We start from the raw sequence: 7,500 nt of genomic DNA, 5'->3' as shown, positions 1-7,500 counted from the left end.
AATTCTTTGTGGATCTGTGTAATCTGAGGGAAATATGTCTCTAATATGGTCATACATTGGGCAGGAGGTTAGGAAGTGCAGCTCAGTTTCCACCTCATTTTGTGGGCAGTGAGCACATACCCTGTCTTCTCTTGAGAGCCATGTCTGCCTACGGCGGCCTTTCTCAATAGCAAGGCTATGCTCACTGAGTCTGTACATAGTCAAAGCTTTCCTTAAGTTTGTGTCAGTCACAGTGGTCAGGTATTCTGCCACTGTGTACTCTCTGTTTAGGGCCAAATAGCATGCTAGTTTGCTCTGTTTTTTTTGTTAATTCTTTCTAATGTGTCAAGTAGTTATCTTTTTGTTTTCTCATGATTTGGTTGGGTCTAATTGTGCTGCTGTCCTGGGGCTCTGTGGGGTGTGTTTGTGTTTGTGAACAGAGCCCCAGGACCAGCTTGCTTAAGGGACTCTTCTCCAGGTTCATCTCTCTGTAGGTGATGGCTTTGTTATGGAAGGTTTGGGAATCGCTTTCTTTTAGGTGGTTGTAGAATTTAACGTCTCTTTTCTGGATTTTGATAATTAGTGGGTATCGGCCTAATTCTGCTCTGCATGCATTATTTGGTGTTTTACATTTACATTTAAGTCATTTAGCAGACGCTCTTATCCAGAGCGACTTACAAATTGGTGCATTCACCTTATGACCTCCAGTGGAACAGTAGTGCATCTAAATCTTTTCAGGGGAGGGGGTGAGAGGGATTACTTTATCCTATCCTAGGTATTCCTTAAAGAGGTGGGGTTTCAGGTGTCTCCGGAAGGTGGTGATTGACTCCGCTGTCCGTCTTAAAGGAGTTCCCACATATGCTGATTTAGCAGACGCTCTTATCCAGAGCGACTTACAAATTGGTGCTTTCACCTTATGACATCCAGTGGAACAGCCACTTTACAATAGTGCATCTAGGTCTTTTAAGGGGGGAGGGGGAGAAGGATTACTTTATCCTATCCTAGGTATTCCTTAAAGAGGTGGGGTTTCAGGTGTCTCCGGAAGGTGGTGATTGACTCCGCTGTCCTGGCGTCGTGAGGGAGTTTGTTCCACCATTGGGGGGCCAGAGCAGCGAACAGTTTTGACTGGGCTGAGCGGGAACTGTACTTCCTCAGTGGTAGGGAGGCGAGCAGGCCAGAGGTGGATGAACGCAGTGCCCTTGTTTGGGTGTAGGGCCTGATCAGAGCCTGGAGGTACTGAGGTGCCGTTCCCCTCACAGCTCCGTAGGCAAGCACCATGGTCTTGCGGATGCGAGCTTCAACTGGAAGCCAGTGGAGGGAGCGGAGGAGCGGGGTGACGTGAGAGAACTTGGGAAGGTTGAACACCAGACGGGCTGCGGCGTTCTGGATGAGTTGTAGGGGTTTAATGGCACAGGCAGGGAGCCCAGCCAACAGCGAGTTGCAGTAATCCAGACGGAGATGACAAGTGCCTGGATTAGGACCTGCGCCCTTCCTGTGTGAGGCAGGGTCGTACTCTGCGGATGTTGTAGAGCATGAACCTACAGGAACGGGCCACCGCCTTGATGTTAGTTGAGAACGACAGGGTGTTGTCCAGGATCACGCCAAGGTTCTTAGCGCTCTGGGAGGAGGACACAATGGAGTTGTCAACCGTGATGGCGAGATCATGGAACGGGCAGTCCTTCCCCGGGAGGAAGAGCAGTTCCGTCTTGCCGAGGTTCAGCTTGAGGTGGTGATCCGTCATCCACACGGATATGTCTGCCAGACATGCAGAGATGCGATTCGCCACCTGGTCATCAGAAGGGGGAAAGGAGAAGATTAATTGTGTGTCGTCTGCATAGCAATGATAGGAGAGACCATGTGAGGTTATGACAGAGCCAAGTTTTACGTTGTACACGGAGGATATTTTTGCAGAATTCTGCGTGCAGAGTCTCAATTTGGTGTTTGTCCCATTTTGTGAAGTCTTGGTTGGTGAGCGGACCCCAGACCTCACAACCATAAAGGGCAATAAGCTCTATGACTGATTCAAGTGTTTTTAGCCAGATCCTAATTGGTATGTTGAAATTTATGTTCCTTTTGATGGCATAGAATGCCCTTCTTGCCTTGTCTCTCAGATCGTTCACAGCTTTGTGGAAGTTACCTGTGGCGCTGATGTTTAGGCCAAGGTATGTATCGTTTTTTGTGTGCTCTAGGGCAACAGTGTCTAGATGGAATTTGTATTTGTGATCCTGGCGACTGGACCTTTTTTGGAACGCCATTACTTTGGTCTTACTTAGATTTACTGTCAGGGCCCAGGTCTGTGCAGAAGATCTAGGTGCTGCTGTAGGCCCTCCTTGGTTGGTGACAGAAGCACCAGATCATCAGCAAACAGTAGACATTTGACTTCGGATTCTAGTAGGGTGAGGCCGGGTGCTGCAGACTTTTCTAGTGCCCGCGCCAATTCATTGATATATATGTTGAAGAGGGTGGGGCTTAAGCTGCATCCCTGTCTCAACCCACGACCCTGTGTGAAGAAATGTGTGTTTTTTGCCAATTTTAACCACACACTTGTTGTTTGTGTACATGGATTTTATAATGTCGTATGTTTTACCCCAACACCACTTTCTATCAATTTGTATAGCAGACCCTCATGCCAAATTGAGTCGAAGGCTTTTTTGAAATCAACAAAGCATGAGAAGACTTTGCCTTTGTTTTGGTTTGTTTGGTTGTCAATTAGGGTGTGCAGGGTGAATACATGGTCTGTTGTACGGTAATTTGGTAAAAAGGCAATTTCACATTTGCTCAGTACATTGTTTTCATTGAAGAAATGTATGAGTCTGCTGTTAATGATAATGCAGAGGATTTTACCAAGGTTACTGTTGACGCATATTCCACGGTAGTTATTGGGGTCAAATTTGTCTCCACTTTTGTGGATTGGGGGGGGGATCAGTCCTTGGTTCCAAATATTGCGGAAGATGCCAGAGCTAAGGATGATGTTAAAGAGTTTTAGTATAGCCAATTGGAATTTGATGTCTGTATATTTGATCATTTCATTAAGTATACCATCAACACCACATGCCTTTTTAGTTTGGAGGTTTTTTTTTGTCCTGTAACTCATTCAAGGTAATTGGAGAATCCAGTGGGTTCTGGTAGTCTTTAATAGTTTGTTGTATTTGTATTTGATCATGTATATGTTTTTTCTCTTTATTCTTTGTTATAGAGCCAAAGAGATTGGAGAAGTGGTTTACCCATACAATACATCTCCATTTTGGATAGATAATTCTTCATGTTGTTGTTTGTTTAGTGTTTTCCAATTTTCCCAGAAGTGGTTAGAGTCTATGGATTCTTCAATTACATTGAGCTGATTTCTGACGTGCTGTTCCTTCTTTTTCCATAGTGTATTTCTGTATTGTTTTAGTGATTCACCATAGTGAAGGCGTACACTCAGGTTTTCCAGGTCTCTATGTTTTGTTGGACAGGTTTTTGCATTCTTCATCAAACCATTTATCATTGTTGTTCATTTTCTTCAGTTTTCTATTTGAGACTTTTAGATTTGATAGGGAAGCTGAGAGGTCAAATATACTGTTAAGATTTTCTACTGCCATGTTTACACCTTCACTATTACAGTGGATCGTTTTACCCAGGAAATTGTCTAAAAGGGGTTGAACTTGTTGTTGCCTAATTGTTTTTTGGTAGGTTTCCAAACTGCATTCCTTCCATCTATAGCATTTCTTAATGTTACTCAGTTCCTTTTGCTTTGATGCCTCATGATTGAGTATTGCTCTGTTCAAGTAGACTGTGATTTTGCTGTGGTCTGATAGGTGTGTCAGTGGGCTGACTGTGAACGCTCTGAGAGACTGGGTTGAGGTCAGTGATAAAGTAGTCTACAGTACTACTGCCAAGAAATGAGCTATAGGTGTACCTACCATAGGAGTCCCCTCGAAGCCTACCATTGACTATGTACATGTGCGACAGAGCTGCAGGATTTGTGACCCGTTTTTGTTGGTTATGTTGTCATAGTTGTGCCTAGTGGGGCATATGGGGGAGGGAATGCTGTCACATCCAGGTAGGTGTTTGTCCCCCTGTGTGCTGAGGGTGTCAGGTTCTTGTCCGGTTCTGGCTTTTAGGTCGCCACAGACTAGTACATGTCCCTGGGACTGGAAATGATTGATTTCCACCTCCAGGATGGAGAAGCTGTCTTCATTAAAGTATGGGGATTCTAGTGGGGGGATATAGGTAGCACACAGGAGGACATTTTTCTCTGTTAAGATAATTTCCTTTTGAATTTCTAGCTAAATGTAAAATGTTCCTGTTTTGATTAATTTAATGGAGTGAGTTAGGTCTGCTCTATACCAAATTAGCATACCCCCTGAGTCCCTTCCCTGTTTCACACCTGGTAGTTTGGTGGATGGGACTACCAGCTCTCTGTAACCTAGAGGGCAACCAGTGGGTCCGTCTCCTCTATACCAGGTTTCTTGCAGGATGACAATGTCTGTATTACCGATTTCTTTGGTGAAGTCCGGTTTCCTGCTCTTTAGGCCAAAGGCAGATGACCAATCACGGGAGGCACAGTCACGGGAAATACTTGCGTTTACCCGCTGTATTGTGGCAGGGTGGAAGTATTTTCGTGGTAGCAGGGTGGAGATAACTACTTGTGCGTTGGGGAAAGTAGAAGAAGCCTTTTCAATCACTCCCTTCAGTGCTGTGGCCACCCTTTCCTGCTGTGGTCTCAGGTCGTTTGTGCCTGTGTGTATTATGATGTGGCTAGGTAAGCCTAGTTGGTCCTCAGACAGAAGGTCTAGGGCGCGCTGGGTGTTTGGACACCAGAGTTTAGACACACTGTGTTTGGGAAAAAAAACATTTTCTTCTATATATTTCCCATTTGATCTCGCTCTCGCTCTCTCTCACTCTGTCTCGCTCTCTCTCGCGCTCTCTCTCGCTCTCTCTCTCACTCTGTCTCTCGCTCTCTCTCATTCTCTCTCGCTCTCTCTCGCTCGCTCTCCCTCGCTCTCACTCGCTCTCTCACTCTCTCTCGCTCTGTCTCTCTCACTCTCTCGCTCTGTCTCTCTCGCTCTCACTCTTGTTCTCTCGCTCTCCCTCGCTCTCCCTCGCTCTCACTCGCTCACTCGCTCTCTCTCGCTCACTCGCTCTCTCTCCCTCGCTCTCCCTCGCTCTCACTCGCTCACTCGCTCTCTCGCTCTCTCTCGCTCGCTCTCTCTCACGCTCTCTCTCTCGCTCTCTCTCGCTCTCTCGCTCTATCTCTCTCTCTCGACTCTGTCTCTCTCACTCTCTGTCTCTTGCTCTCACTCTTGATCTCTAACTCTCTCTCGCTTTCTCTCTCTCTCTCACGCTCTCTCGCTCTCTTGCTCTCTCTCGCTCTCGCTCTGTCTCTCACACTCTCATTCTCTCACTCTCGCTCTCTCTTGCTCTCTCTTGCTCTCTCTCTCTCGCTCTCTCTTGCTCTCTCTCTCTTGCTCTCACTCACTCTCTCGCTTTTTCTCGCTCTCTCTCTCTATCGCTTTCTCACTCTCGCTCTCTTTCTCTCGCGCTCTCTCTTGCTCTCTCTTGCTCTCTCTCGCCCGCCCTCGCTCTCTCGCTCTCTCGCTCTCTCTGAAATGGCACCCTATGTTCATGAAAGCTCAGAGGCACCTGTTCTGTGATATGGTTGTAATAAACAGACGAGGACCTTGACTCTGTCCTTGTTAACACATTTGTGTTATTATGTTATGTCAACCTATACTAACCTATACTAACGACAACTCTCTTTCTCTTTTTCACATTGTCTCCGTCTTTGTCTCTCTCCCCTCTCTTTCTCTCTCTCTCCCCTCTCTCTTTCTCTCTCTCTCGCTCTGTCTGTTTCTCTTTATTCATATGATGGGGATTGTGTGCGTCAGTATATTAGCAGGTGGATTAGCTTGTAATTTCATTTGGAATATTCAAGTATTTAACCAGGATTTTCCAGCTCTTTCTTTATTGCACTAGGAGCCCCAGAGTGGTGAAAGTAATTGAATTCTCTTTCTCTTCCTCCTCATTGTCTGTCAATAAGGAGCATCTCATGAATTTTGACTGACGTTTCGACTGCTAGTCGATACTCAGAGGGCCCAAACATCCCACCCTCCCTTTCCAATCCATCACAAACGGGTCTGAATGGGGAAGACAAAGCGTTAGAATGAGCCTACGTCTGATAAAGGGAGGGGAATACAGACTCCCCAGAGTCCCCCCCCTAGTATCTCTCCCCCATAATAACTAACTCTCCCTCTCCATCCCTGTGTCCCTGTGTGTGTGTGTGTGTGTGTGTGTGTGTGTGTGTGTGTGTGTGTGTGTGTGTGTGTGTGTGTGTGTGTGTGTGTGTGTGTGTGTGTGTGTGTGTGTGTGTGTGTGTGTGTGTGTGTGTGTGTGTGTAAGCTGTCTCAGATAAATATTATATCAGAGTGAATGCTGGGAGGGAGCGGGAAGGGTGGGTGTTCCTGAGCGACTCATTATCTTTTTATCCTCCAACCCCCTTGTTAGAGAGCATCTCTGATTTGCTTTGACACTTCAGCATGTAAAATATACATCTGTTGTTCTGTTGTTCTGCTGCGTGTGCGTGTGTGTGAGAGTGGAGTCTTGTTTTATTCACATGACGAGGGGGATGTGAATAGAGAGAGAAGTGGATTGAGAGGTGAAGGTGAAGAGGTACAGGAGGTGGAGCTCAGCACATCGAGCTAGGGATTCTTCCGAGTATGATCTAGTATGTTCCCGCTGTGGCTAAGATACATCTCCAACAATCAGTACTTGTCCATGTTTCAATCCAAGTGGAACAATGTGGTATTCCACTGTATAACTGAGCTCTCATTTGTCCCTATGCACATGATCTTCCTCTCTGTATATTACAAATTGTCATTCACTCTTCTGACTCATCTAGTGCATCTAAATCTCAATATATATATATATTCCTTAAAGAGGTGGGGTTTCAGTGTCTCTCTCTCTCTCTCTCTTCATCTCTCTCTCTCTCTCTCTCTCAATATATATATATATATATATACAGTGTCTCTCTCTCTCTCTCATCTCTCTCTCTCTCTCTGTCTCTCTCTCTCTCTTCATCTCTCTCTCTCTCTCTCTATATATATATATATATATACAGTGTCTCTTCTCTCTCTCTTCATCTCTCTCTTCATCTCTCTCTCTCTTCATCTCTCTATATATATATATATATACAGTGTCTCTCTCTCTCTCTTCATCTCTCTCTCTCTCTCTCTCTCTCAATATATATATATATATATATACAGTGTCTCTCTCTCTCTCTTCATCTCTCTCTTCATCTCTCTCTCAATATATATATATATATACAGTGTATCTCTCTCTCTCTTCATCTCTCTCTCTCTCTCTCTCAATATATATATATATATACAGTGTCTCTCTCTCTCTCTTCATCTCTCTCTCTCTCTCTCTCTCTCAATATATATATATATATACAGTGTCTCTCTCTCTCTTCATCTCTCTCTCTCTCTCTCTCTCTCAATATATATATATATATACAGTGTATCTCTCTCTCTCTTCATCTCT

At 45.1% G+C, this 7,500-nt stretch overlaps 1 protein-coding gene across 2 annotated transcripts in view; it reads left to right on the top strand.

The window, feature by feature from the left end:
• LOC115102282 (plexin-A1-like) overlaps window positions 1–7,500 on the top strand; it is a 305,508-nt gene that overhangs the window by 243,242 nt on the left and 54,766 nt on the right. The window lies entirely within an intron of this gene.

The sequence above is a fragment of the Oncorhynchus nerka genome, linkage group LG20 (assembly GCF_034236695.1).
Source record: "Oncorhynchus nerka isolate Pitt River linkage group LG20, Oner_Uvic_2.0, whole genome shotgun sequence".
NCBI lineage: Eukaryota > Metazoa > Chordata > Actinopteri > Salmoniformes > Salmonidae > Oncorhynchus > Oncorhynchus nerka.
This window is presented reverse-complemented; position numbering and strand designations above follow the sequence as displayed.